The 13626-nt window shown below is 45.6% G+C and overlaps 1 long non-coding RNA gene across 8 annotated transcripts in view; it reads left to right on the forward strand.

Annotated features, from left to right (window-relative positions):
* The window catches only part of LOC311444547, a 72225-nt gene that overhangs the window by 37155 nt on the left and 21444 nt on the right, over positions 1 to 13626 (forward strand). For 5 of the 8 annotated variants that reach the window (XR_014697938.1, XR_014697939.1, XR_014697940.1 and 2 more), the window contains exon 2: positions 8508 to 8660. The exons of 1 other annotated variant lie outside the window; for it this stretch is intronic. This is a non-coding gene — a long non-coding RNA (uncharacterized lncRNA). Of the gene's footprint in view, positions 1 to 3808; positions 4104 to 7153; positions 7274 to 8507; positions 8661 to 13626 lie in introns of those variants that run through there. 2 more of the 8 variants (XR_014697944.1, XR_014697945.1) reach the window with 2 other exon arrangements.

Raw genomic sequence — 13626 nt, forward strand, 5'->3', positions numbered from 1 at the left:
CAGGCTTGGCAAAGCTCCAAAATGTTATCTCAGTGTTGATAATTTTATTAATACTGGACCTGAAGACATAGTGATGAGTTGGGAGGGTGGGATGGGTGAGGACCCATCACCTCTCTGGGTAAAACTGGTGAGGGGCCTGGAGAACAAGTCCTACGAGGAGCGGCTGAGGGAGCTGGGCTTGTTCAGCATGGAGAAGAGGAGGCTCAGGGGCGACCTTATCGCTCTCTACAGATACCTTAAAGAAGGCTGTAGTGAGGTGGGGGTTGGCCTGTTCTCCCACGTGCCTGGTGACAGGACAAGGGGGAATGGGCTAAAGTTGCACCAGGGGAGGTTTAGGTTGGATCTTAGGAAGAACTTCTTTACCGAAAGGGTTGTTAGACGTTGGAACGGGCTGCCCAGGGAAGTGGTGGAGTCACCATCCCTGGAAGTCTTTTAAAGATGTTTAGATGTAGAGCTTAGGGATATGGTTTAGTGGGGACTGTTAGTGTTAGGTCAGAGGTTGGACTCAATGATCTTGAGGTCTCTTCCAACCTAGAAATTCTGTGATTCTGTGTGATTCTGTGATAATTCAACATCACTTGACGCTGGCTGTTTTGCTCTAACTTGGTGTGCAGCATCACAAAGCTGTGCTGAGCACCGAGTGCCTCTGACCATCTGGGAGCTTCAGCAGGGGCTCACGCCTTGAGGACTTGCAGCTGCAGAGAGGAGATGCTCTGCACTGTGAGTCACAGCTGAATTTGGCAGGGATTTTCTCCCAGGTCCTTAGTCTGGTTGGCCACCCATGGGCTTGCAGCAGTTGAAAACACAACCTGCATGTGAACATAGTGGCTGGGAGCCCCTGAAATGTGGGTCTGTGGCTCCAGAGCCCAGGGGGCCAGCACCCCCCGTGCAGCAGATGTCTGCGGGGTGCAGGGATGCCCCAGGAGCCTGGGCCAGACCCTGCCGGAGTCCCTGCTCCCGCCGTGCTCTGTGGCCACTTGTTTCCATCTGCCTGTGCTGCTCTTGCTCTGTGACATGGTGTCTTGCCTCGGAGCTTGAATTATTGCCTACATGCATGGGTAGAGCCTTTGGAAAACAACTAAGCATGTAATTAAGAGAGTCAGTGTGTTTTATGGGGATAGTGACGAAAGGAAACAGCTTTTCACTTTAGTAATTGTGAGCGCCTGTCAAAAGAGATTTGTGGCAAAGAAAGGTCAGTTGGGTAGGGAGCTCCTGCTGCAGAAAGCAGGCTTCCTTCTCAAGTGGATATAATTGTGTTCACTAGAATTATCAGACTTTCACCTGAATTCATCAGACTTTTTACAGATGTAATGCATATGCATTGGCTCAGTGTTCTCAGGGCACACACAGCCTGCTCTGCAGTCTGAGATTAAAAATCTCCTGAAACCAAACCCCACGGACCTTTCTGAAGAGGGAGGAAGTGTCAGCAGCTCATGCAGGGCCAGAGGTTTCGGTGCCAGTTCACTTTGTGCAACAGAAATCTCCATCGCTGGGAGGCTTGGGCAGAGAAGCTGTGGTCTGAAGGAAATCTGGATGTGCTGTGGCATTAAGAGACTTAGGTTTTTTATTTTCAGCACCTTGCAGAACTTCCACATATGTTAACAGCAAGTGCTTTATAGTCACAAGGCTTTTGTATTTACCTTTAAACATACAAACAAAAAATACTAGCTAAATTAGGAATAAAAGAATTGAAAATGCTTTTAGATCTTCTTGTGAAGGCTACGAGTAAACAAAAAGCAGTAATTTGTTTAAAGTTGCAAAGTGTTTGTTTCTGAGCTGATTTGCTGCCATCTATATGCCGTGGTGATGGTGGATACATAGATAAAGACAGGCAGAATAAAGGAGGTTTTTGCTGAGATATTCAGATTGTTGCGCTCTTCAAATACTTAATCAAGTGGCATATTAATGTATCTCCTTTGTTTTCCAGTAAGTCATTAGTCGCTTAAGTGAAGTTGCTCATGCCAGTTTTCCCTTTCATTAAATATTCATGTCTACTAATGGAAATTGTCTTGACAAATTGGTCAAACTGAGCAACTTATGAATTTATGCCATAGACTAAAAAAAGTTGTTTGGAACTCCCAGTGAGCTGAAGTAATGCTCGCAATCATTAACACTTCATTGATTTTATAATTAAAAATCTGTAGAGTAAACAGAGCATCCTTTTAAATGTGGCAGAGCTGTTTATCTCAATGGTTGATGTTAATATTCAACTTTTTCCTGAGAACACCCACGAACTCCTGAGGTGCTCCCTGTTGCCCCATCTCAGGGCTCGCCCCCCGGAGCTCCAGCAGGTGGCAGTTGCAGTTTTCAGCTCCGAGGGCATTTCTGCTGGGCACTGGGCTGTCCCCGCTGGTCCCGGTGCCTGGTGCACGCGTGTTCCAAGAAGAAAATTTCATTGCAAAACCAAGAGGCTGAGCTAAGACAGAATTAACATTGCCTGAGGCCACTGTAATGAGTATTAATTAATGGATCTCTATCTTCTCTAAGCAGGCTTATGTGGCCGAAGGCTTATGATAAAGTCAAACGGGGGTAATTTTTCATGGAGACTAATTCAGCCCATTAGCCAATAACTAATAGCCCATAACTAGTTTCATGGAGAATAATATTTCGATTGCTAGCCCCAAAGCATGGCTGCTAGAGTGTCTGAAGGAAAGATAAGATCTTTTATATATAAGATACATTTTTTTAAAAAGCTTGAACTCATTTTGGGAATAACCATGCTGTTGCTTAAAACCAAACCAAATACAAGACAACGAAGTCTTACTTACATACAGATTTCCATGCCTTGCATAGAATGAGCTCCCTCTCGGGTCAGCAGGCGTTAGGGAGCTTTGCAGAGAAGCATTCTGGCCTGCTGGCGCACGTGCACCTGCAGAGGCCTGCCGCCATCTATGTTTTTATTTTTGAAGTATTTTTGTTCCTCTATTAATACTTAATATAAATGATATATATTTAATACATAAAATGTGCATACACAGTATATAATGTTTAACCAAGGCTGCTCTCAGTCTCTTGGTGTGATAACAGGCTGGCAGTGTTACTAAGAGTGACATTTTGTACGATGTGTGTACAACGAGAGCCGAGCTCAAAGCAGGGCTGTGAGCACTGCAGGGCTCGTTGCTCTCAGCAGCAGGCCCTACATGGGATCTGTTGAGAGCAGTGCTGAGGACAAAGGCGTCTGCCTGGGACATCAGTGCCACGCCAAGCAATGCTCCAGAGCGCACAGAATGGGACTGCAGCGTCTCCTTTCTCTGCAGTCATTAATGTTTGATCTCCTTAAATGTAAAGGAGCACAAGTGCCTCTGGACAGGAGGGCTGTGGGGAGCACAGCACAAAGACTGCTGTCAGTGCCTCCAATGGCCTGGGAGCTGGACGCTGATGGGCAGCATCTGTGTGAGGCTCTTACAGCTGGTATGGCTGGGGAATAATTCACAGCAGGTGAGGTAGGGAGGCAACAGCAATTTGATTTATAATTTCTTTTATATTTTTAGGAGATAATTTCTGGATGCCATAGGGAATGTTAGTTTGCTAGTCTGGGTTGCAGAATTGAGTTAATATCCTCAATTAATAGATTTAATTTGAAGCTTTAATATTCTAAGATAATTGGCTACCTCTTGGTGCAAATGAGCAAAACTACACTTAAATGGTTATAGAACATGTTGATTTGAAAATCTTTTGGGCTATGTTAAAGGCTTTTATTTTCATAATTCCCACCACCTGCAGAAACGTTAGGCTTGGACTGGACTTGCAGAACTGCCCGATGCTGACCTTTAATGTCCTGTCATTTTCAGTAGGAGTCTGCCATTCCTTCAAGACAGAGGCGTACTTGCCAAAACACCCAGATGCCACCTAACTTCTTTCTAGGAGATAAAATCGGAGAGTCCCTTGTCTGTGCTGTGCTCCGAACTTGGCCATGAGCATGCAGAGAACAGGTGGGACTGTGCCCTTGCATGGACTGGGTGGCTGGAGGGCCAGTATGGGAGCAGACTGAATTAATACAGAGGACACGAGTGGCACATCCCAGAGCCCTGGCGGAGTCACCCTGAGCCGGTCGTGCTGCCATCCCTGCTGCTGCCTCCCGCACGTGCTATTCAATGAGAAATGTGAGTTTTTTTTTTTTTTTTTGGGGGGGGGGGGGGAATCTTCAAATATTCACTTTATTGTGAAATGATTTTTTTTTTCCTTTACATGTGAGATTTCCAGAAACTTGCCAGCACGGCAGTTCTCTAAGGATGAACATTTGCTGAAAGCCTGTTTTAAAGGATGTGTGTGTATTCATAGAAACAGCCCTTCGCATTCTAACACACGACTAACTACAGTGGGAGTTGTCCTTCCCACAGCTACTGAGACGAAACTGGGCCTTGTTACTTATTTTATCAGTTGCAGATAAGCAAGGTAATGTGGAATTAACTATCTACGGTATGGGATAAAAAACTATTTAAAGAGGCTGCTTCTTGGTTAAAAATCATCAAAGAGATAACAACCCATCGTGTATCTGCAGAGAGAAAGATGAATCAGTTATCCTACTGTAGAGAAGTACTTAAAAATACCCTTAAAGTTTTTTTTTTTTTTTTTTCCATCTTCTCTAATGATTTGAGAGACTTCTCTGTCTAGATATGTTGATGAAAATCCGATGGAAATTCACAGCTTTTCTGACGCTGTTGGCTCTGGCTATGCAATGTGCTTAGGAATGTTTCCAAGATAAGGATGTCAAAATTAAGCCCAGTATTAAGCTTTCATTTCTGATACCTTATAACAGGATTCATCAGGATTTAGTCCTTTTGATCAAGCCAGGAGATTTAAGAATCCCACAAGACTCGATACGATCTTACCAGCTGAATGCTTGTCAGCGTCTTATTTCTACACATCACGCGTGATCCCGTGATTTGTCTTTGTTTCTGTCTTTTTACTGTGTTTTGTGGATCTTTAGAGGAAGTACATTGCTAAGCTTAGTTTAACTAGAACAATCTCTATTAAATAAAATTTGTTCTGGATAGATAAGTGTCCCTGTTCAAAATCCGAGAAGATATTTATTATGATTCTTATTTCAGGGTCTGATAACCAGTAGAAACGTAGACGTGCTCTTGCGTATTTATCTGGATATTCTTGTTCTTGGCTGAGTTTTCACTCTCAAAGCGAAGAAAAATTCCCTGAGAAGAGACTGGATAAATCAAAGCAGAGGTTCCACACCTTGGAGGATGCTGTTGTAGAAGGCTGATGAAGTTAAAGTACATGGTTACCTAAACTGGGTGATGTGACCAGATTAGGATGCTAATTGTCTCAGCTGTCCTGTCGAGATACTGTAACTTGGGGTGATTTAGATTAGCTAATTTAGGCATCTGGTCCCTCTCTACTGACCCCTTAGAGACCTTAGTGGTATCAACCTCCTATTTTAATGGTGAAATCCCGAATCTGATAATGTCAAGCTTTTCCATTTGTATTATTTAAAGCAAGGAGCTGGAGAGGTGAAAGGATAGGTAGTGAATAAATTAAAAGATTCAGTGATGTTTATGGGGTTTTTACCTATTCAAATCACACTGCCAAAGGCTTTATTTCCTCTTCATGAAGTCTCTCTCTGGTGGTCTTGCTGGGGTGGGCCGGTGTTTGGAGGCCAGCAACAAGGCTTCCAAGGAAATTGAACAGAGATTCATTTGTTTACACGTATGATCTTGAACACTGTCCCAAGAAACATCCTTTTTATTGCTTTGCCCTGAGCCTGAGATTGTTTACAAGTTCTTCTATAAAGTTTTGCCTCATAAAGGAAAATCGGTCGGAGCTCAGTGCCGCTGTGGCCATGGTTTGGAAGTGGGCGCCTTCAGCTGCCCGCGTCTGAGTGAGCTCAGAACCAGAAGCTGCTCGGGGTCATCATGCTACATCCAGTTTCATACTCTGATTCACAATAGACTTTTCTATGAAATGACATTGTGTTATTTCATTCACTCTGTTGCCAGCTAATTAGTCTGATATGATTTCTGGACCACAGCGAGCACAAACAGCTGTTGTTTGCCTCTGGAGCATCATTGCTCTAGCTGCTTCTCAAGACTGTTTCCCACGTCCTTGCTTGCCTTGCCAACATCTCACTAATGCTCACATCCTCCTCTGTTTTTCTGCCCTCGGTTCTCCTCCTGCCAGCTGTGTGAGTTCTGCTTCTCCCCATCAGCCGTTCGCACAGAGGATGCCTCGTGCGCAGCCCTGCTGGGACTCCTCCAGCAGAAGTGTTCTTACAGCCCGGCCCCGCCTGGGCCCAGCCCTGCGTGACATCCCTACCACAGCAGGAAAATCTCCCAGATCTGGGAGATTCTGTAGGAAGCATCAGTCCAGGCAAAAGCTATGTGTATAGAATGAAATGGTTCACATTTGTCACTGGCATTAAATTGTGGGGCATCTAATGAGTGAACATTGTATAAACATCGGGGGGAATAGCAAACTCCCTTGTCTGGATGATTAAGGAAGTAATTGGAGCAGGGAAGTAGACAATTTAAAGCGCAAATAGCCTGTGAAAGTCAAGACAGAGCAAGCAAAACCCCATAACCAAGCCAAACTCAGAAGAAAACTACTGAGGGTACACTGTTAGTCCAAATCCTGGGTTTCCTAGGAGATGAAAGGCATTTCAGATATGGCTAACGACTTGGTTCGTATTGCTCAGTGAAAATAACTCTCTCTGCCAGTCCCCAGCTGCTCCAGGCTTTTCCTTGGCTCCGTGGTAATGAACACGCATTCAACCAGAAAAGCAGATAGCGTGGCTCTCACCCTGCCTTGCTCCTGGAGGTAGTTTGCTGCTTCAGAACTGGGTTTGAACTGAAATATGATTATCTGACAGCTCACATTATGCTCCATTGATTGCTTTTCCCTGATGACTAGAAGAGTTAATTTATTTCAACAGTGACACGATCAACATTTAACTTTAAGTCTTAAAAAAAAGAGTGAGAAGGCAGGGAAAGGATTGGGAACATTCTCCTTAGGTTAAGCCACTAAATTTCAAAGTTATGTAAGGATGTGATCTGGAGTAAATCAAAATGAAATGATACGAAATTTCTCGTGTGCCATCTGCTTTAAATTTAGTCAGCACTTGCTGTCATCTAAAGCACGTAATTCTGGGTAGCATGGGTACTCAGAACGTGTTGGTCTGACTGAGCACAGCTGGATGTCACTCCGGAAGGACAGCCTGGAGTCGAGCGAGCCCTGCTGAGCCACTGGGCACTGCGTACCGTCAGCAGGATGTGGCACAGCCCACGATTTAGACATCTTTCGTACATCACAGCCTTAAGTGCAGGTATGAGATATAAATAATCTATTTAGCCTTAAAATTTTGGAAATTGTTGCTCAAATCTGGCTTTGCGTTCATGCTTTTAGTGTCAAAAGAGTGGCGAGATGCTGTACCCAATTTCTGCTGCTATTCCCATAGTGATGTGCCCACCTCTGACCTGGCACAGGTTCACATGCATGTCCTTACATGTGTACCCAGCATTTATGCAATGTATTTAAATATTTGTTGTCTTTAAACAAAAGAAAGCAAATAAATGCAAAAAAAATAAAAATATCTGAATGCTGCTTTGGGCGTGACTCACAAACCCAGCACCCCTTACTGCAAGTTACCTGTTTCAGATTACTGTATATTGCCCAGAGATTTGGTTTGAGAGTTATGCATAACTCTGTTGGCTGATTTCACGGGATTTGGCGATTTCCTGTAGCTCTGTTATTAGCTCTTAAGAGTCTTAATTTAGCAGGTTTTTTTTGTGGCACATGGTCCTTGATGTACGTCCTTAAAAGTGCATCTATGCTGGGCAAAATGGTGCATTTACGTGTTTTAAAACTGGAAGGGATCAGCTAGGAAATAAGGTCATGGCTCTGGTTGCAGAGGGGCCCAGGGCATGGCTGCCTGTGGCAGGGCTCAGCCGTTTGCACAGGTTTGGGATGTGCCTGTGGGATTCTCCAGGCTGCACCCAAGAGCTTGGATCAATGGGGAGCCTGGCAGGATGGCGGGGCTTGCTGGGTGACTGCAGGAGGTGCCGGAGTGTCACAGCAGAGGTGAAAGCTGACTTTGTATCTTTAGTGGAGACTTAAAACAAAAATCCCAGAATTTTCATGTCTGGAAAACTTTTGGGAGGAAAAAAATAAGTTTGCTGGATTTTGATCTGAGCCCAGCTCTATATTTCAAATTTGTTTCAGATCCTTTTTGTTCTGTATTTTAACGTATATTCTGTGTATCAGTACAGATTGAACAGATGTCCTATATTCTGTATCGGCTGTGATTGTACAACAAACATTCTGTATTCTTCCCAGATATGCATTTAATGTTGTATTCCCTACACTTGATTCCCCTTGCTTTTGTTTTGTATTGTTTTACTTCTCTCTTTCCCTCCAATCTTTTCTTTCTTAACAGTAGTTGTATTTAAGGTAACCACAAATGCAATTGCCTGAAAACCCTTGGTGGTTGCTTAACTGTGTACGTAGATGAACTGCGATAATAATGGAATAAAATGTTCCTTTTGTTGCCACTGTTGTAGGTCTTTGTGGTTTTAGCGTGGATCCTCAGCTCTGCAGGGCACTGCCAGCCCCTCGGCACAGCATCCTCCAGCTCCTCCTCCCGCTCCCCCCAGGCTGGGGCAGCTCCTTCTGCTCCACGTTCATGGCAGCACCTCCAGCTCCTGGGGACACAGGTTGGTGCTAGTGCCGGGTACCTGGGGTGACTGCACTGATGTGGCAGCGTGGTGGTGGATGGTTTACATACTTACAGCCTCTACAAATTAAGTAGTGCTGTTCATCATAAAGCATTATCTAAATTTGTTACAGAAATGCTCCTAGCCACAGGGAATTTGCTTTATGACTTGAAAAGAGTGGCACGTCTTTCAGTGCCTATAGTAATGGCTGTCTGTTTCCTGAGCTTAAAGATCATTATCCAACACTCTTTCATTCAGCATAACTTTTATGTCTAGCAAATTAAATTCCTGGACAAAATAATTACATGTAAATGCTGCTAGGCTATTATTCACAAGGGGCCAATTTTCTAGCCATTTGTTGGCATTTGAAATGTCAAATTTATGGCACTGTAATACTTACAATGTATAGTTCAAAAATAGAATGTGGAAGGCTCCAATCTAGTCTGCCGATGTAAATTTTTAAGATAGCTGGACATCAGAGAGGGAAAATAAATTATCTAAGTTAAGCCAAATGGCTGCTTTATTCCAAATGCCCTTTGGTGTCTGTTCCATGCCCCCAAAAGTTGCTGAGCTCCTGGCAGCCTGTGCTGCTGTTCCCGTGTCTCCACTCTAAGCTAGAGTTTTTCCAGACGTTTTTCCTACTTCTCAGCAGGAAACCTGACTTTGCATCCAGTTAAACAGCCTTGCTGTTTCTTTTTCCCACCCGAGGTGGAGGTGAAGCAGGGAACTTTTTATTGTTGGTAGTCTAGTGAATGATTTTATGTACAATTTTTCATTTACCACCTAACATAAGGAACAAAATTTGAGCTAAGCTTATGCTATGTTAAGAGCAGCAATGCCATTGTCTGGAGAACCGTGCCATTGTCTTGGGGCATGGCTGGCTGTGGCTGCAGCCAGCTCTCCTTAAGCTTTTGTTGCGTTTCCCAAGGAATCTCGGGGGTCTCTGCTCAGGTGGGGAGGACCTGCATTGGTGCTGGCACAGGGGCAGCCTCCCAGCCTGGCTGCCCGATGGATCACAGCAGCTCTGCCATGGCACTGCAGCTGCCTCTGGCTCGGGAGCCTCCTGTAAATTAAGATTAAAGAGCTGTGTATGCATCTCACTTGATGCTATCTCCTGGTAAAGGTTTTGTTAACACAGACACCCGCGTGTTCTTGGTTTCTCTCACGGTGCTGTTGGAAAAACAATCAATGGAAAGCCCTGCCGTCTCCTCTAAGATGGATGACTAATGAGTTGTAATTGCTCCCCAACCCTATAGGAAACTAACTTCATGAGGAGTTAAGGATTATCTAGCTGTATGTCCCTAGGAGGTTATTATTCTGGGAAATTAATTTAATTAGCTTAGACCTATTAGAAATATAGAGATAGCGCTGAAGATTGGCAGGGCAAAGGCAGAGCAAAGCATTTTTTTTTTTTTTTTTTTTTTTTAAATTGTAAAGACTGTGAGTAAAAGGGCTAATTTTACGTTAACAAAACTGCTTCTGTCTCCTTTGGGGCTTTATTGTTCTGAAAACAAAATCCTGTGATGAACTTGAGGGCAAACAGCTTTATTCTCCCCCGTGCCTGCACGCTGTGCCTTCGGCGTGGGCCCTGCCTGCAGCCAGCCTCTGCCTCACGACCCCGCAGTGTGCTGGGGGGCCAGGGGTGCTCTGGGCTCCACCACGTCCTCTCCTGGGTGGCCGTGAGCAGATGCAAGAGGAGACCAAGGCTCTGATTCTCCTCATTGATGCCCCCCCAGATACTCACCTGTCCCTGGCTGGTTTCAGCTCTCGAGACTCGCAGAGCAAGAGGGGTCTCTGCTACGTGGTGACCCTCTGTGTCTCCTCCGTTGCACTTGTCCCATCTTGTTTACTTATTAATAGTGTAAAATCTAACTGCGCCTGTAGATAGATATATTGGAATAAAGCAATTTGGTGCCGTGCTAGGTAATGAGCTTAGTGCCTAAATGAGCGCGGTGTCTCATCCAGACAGGAGCGGCACTATTCCCCCAGGGTGTGCTTACAGAGCGAGCCCTGTCGATGACAGAGAAATTTAAAAATACTCTTTGAGCTTGCTTCAGCCTCAAAGACTGCAGTATTGGCGCGGCATGGCGTGCTCAGCGGGGCCACGTGGATAACCTGCGGGTTACCGAGAGTGGGTGCGCTCCCGTCTGCTGAGGGAGCCGGCCCCATCCTGCCTCACTGGCATCACGGGTGTCCCGGGCACCTTCCCCAAGCAGCTGTACCCCTGCTTGCTGGCTTGTAAAACAGGGCGAGCTCTCTGCTCGTGCATGGGAAAGCGTTTGCTCCTCCGTGGGGAGTGTTGGGAAAATAGTGAATTATTCGTAATTATTTTAAAAACATATGTATCTGTGACATAACGTATGTTCCCAAGGAAAAATACCGAGAAACACTGCTGCTTGTGAATTTCCCACCAGTGCTGATCAAGGGAAATCTGCTCTTTGATGGAAGTCTCTCTGCTGGGTCTCCCTTCCCATGGGGAGCCCCTCTGCCCAGAGGAATGTCCCCGGAAGGGGTGCATCTTTGCTAAAATATTGCGACTTGTGGCAGAGCAGTTCCATTTGGGCTGAAGCTGAGGCCAACCTTGTAATGTGGGGCGAGAGGACCCGGCACAGCCTGGCTCTGCCCTGTGCACCAAGAGGAGTGGGAGGAAGGGGCCAGCCCCAGCGCTGGGGGTCCCGGCAAGCCCCTGTGCTCCTGCCGTGCAGGGAGAACTTGTGCACGTGCGGGTTGTGAGGGCTGGCAGGGAAGGGCTGCTGGGACCCTGCATGTTGAACACTAATTGTGCCAAGAAAATAACAAGTTTGGGAGTTGTTTGTGTTTCCGGTAGGAGATTTATGCAGCGCGCTCAGGACGGGTTTATCTCAGCGAGTGGGGAGATGGGCCCTGAAATGGATTTTCATGCTTAAAGCTTCCAAACACAAGCGCTGTGCAGCTTTCAGTTTGTTTTGCAAATCCTTATCATCCAACAGCTATTGCTTGTGAAGTGGAGCAAAAAATGAAACCCACCGAGGAGCGGGTGGCAGGACTCCTGCTGGTTCGCTTGGCCCTGCTCTTGTCCTGGGAGGGCACGCGTGCACGTCGTACAGAAGCCTCCAGAACAGGATCTGCATGCAGAAATTAGTTTCTGAGTTTAGCCTTCTAGGAGCTAAGTTTGTTGTGCTTCTGCTCCTTGTGGGTTGTTAACAGACAGTTTGCTTCTTGGGTTCTTCAAAATTATTTTGTGTCTCAATATTTTATTTATTTGGTAAGTGAATTATGATTTATCAACATAACAATTTATTTAAGACAGGAGACTGGAAATCCAGCAGTCCATCACTTTTTAAATGTTACCACAAACCTCACCTCTTAAAACTGAGAAGGCTGGGAGGGTGTGTTGTGTTGAATATTTTGCAGGCAATTGAGTCAAAACTAAGACAATTTTGCAGGTAGTTTAAGTTTCATTGTACTGTCTTTGTCTGGAAAACTGCCTAAATGTTTTGTTAAAAGCTCTGCTTGTTGCGTCCTGCCCTGCCTACTCAGAGGGTCTGTATCCTTCTTTCAGAAGCATGTTAACATCCTTATCCGTGGACACCAGGGCACATCCTTATCACACTAAATTATTCAAATCCTGTGTATCAGACTTTCAAAATTATGTACATAGTAATAGCAAATGATTAAGATCCTATGGAAGTACAAGATAATTTTTTGTAAGTAAAACTTATGCAAAATTTCTCAATAGACGGGCTCTTTTCAGGAAAAGAGGGATTTTGGATTCCACCAATAATGATTGCATTTGTTTAACACAGACAAAATGACTTTCAGTTTGTCAAGTGGCTTAAAGCTTCCATGGGGTCCATGTAAATGGTTGGAAAATAGGTCAGTGTGGCTTTGCACATTGCACAATTATGATGCAGTTGTGTGTGAATTCAATTACAGAGCTGTAAAAGCTTATAGGGAAAGCAATGTGGTATGCAAGTTCTTTGGCGTGCTCTTTTGCTTTAATCTCTCCAAGCTGGTGAGTCTGGGGAGAGCTTAATTAAAGTCGGTGAAAGTAATTCTGAAAAACACAAGCCCGTGGAGTGCCTGGATCTGCTGCGCATTCTGGCCTGCTAGCCGGTCTCCTCACCATATGCTTTCCTCTGTTTCCCCTGCCTGATTCCCAGGGAGGACGACAGGACCAAAATATTGGCTGACTCTTGGATACCCCTCCCTGTCGGGCAGGAGCTGAGCCGAGGCTGCCCATCTGCGTGTGGCCGGGGCTTGGGGCGTGATGCCAGGGGCTGCCGAGCGCTCCTGCCCTGCAGGCAGCAGGGTGCCGGAGCTGTGTGCTGCTCTGCCCCTGATGCCATCACCATGGCCTTGTGCTGGCAGCCCTGTGGGCAGAGCAGCACACGTGAGGACCTATTGGGAGGGCTCCATCCATCACAAACTGCTGGCTGCAGCCGGTCCTGTTCCTTCCTAAAATCCCGTGGGCTCCAGGCACGAGCTGGTGCTGTCAGTGATGGTGGAGCGCACACCTCCAGCAGAGTCAGCTTCTGATCCCTAATAGTTTGTGTGTCTGGATTGCTGCTCCAAGTCCTTGAGCAAGACAAGTGCCGAAAGAGGGGTTTGAACTCGGGAGGAGAGAGCATTTAATGAGGGAAGGCAGACGAGGCGGCAGCTCTGGTACTGAAGGCAGGGAGCTGCAGATGACAGCATGGTGGAGAGCAGGAGCTGGTATTCAGAAGGCTTTTCTTTCTCTTGGAAATGGAAAAGATTAGAGATGTGCTGTGATAAAAGAGGGAGAAGTGAGGCTTCTCCAGCGGCAGCACTGTTTCCAGCAAGCACCCTAGTCACAAAAGCAGCAGCATCTTTCCTCTCCCCCTACCAATTTTCCTGCTCCTCTGCCAACAGCTGCCACTAAATTCTCCTGTTCTCTCCTGTTACTGGTTATTGAGTGTTTGGATAAGATGGATTCAAATTACATGCATGTTCAAAGAGAGAAGAT

This window comes from Aythya ferina (genome assembly GCF_964211825.1).
Source record: "Aythya ferina genome assembly, chromosome: 14".
NCBI lineage: Eukaryota > Metazoa > Chordata > Aves > Anseriformes > Anatidae > Aythya > Aythya ferina.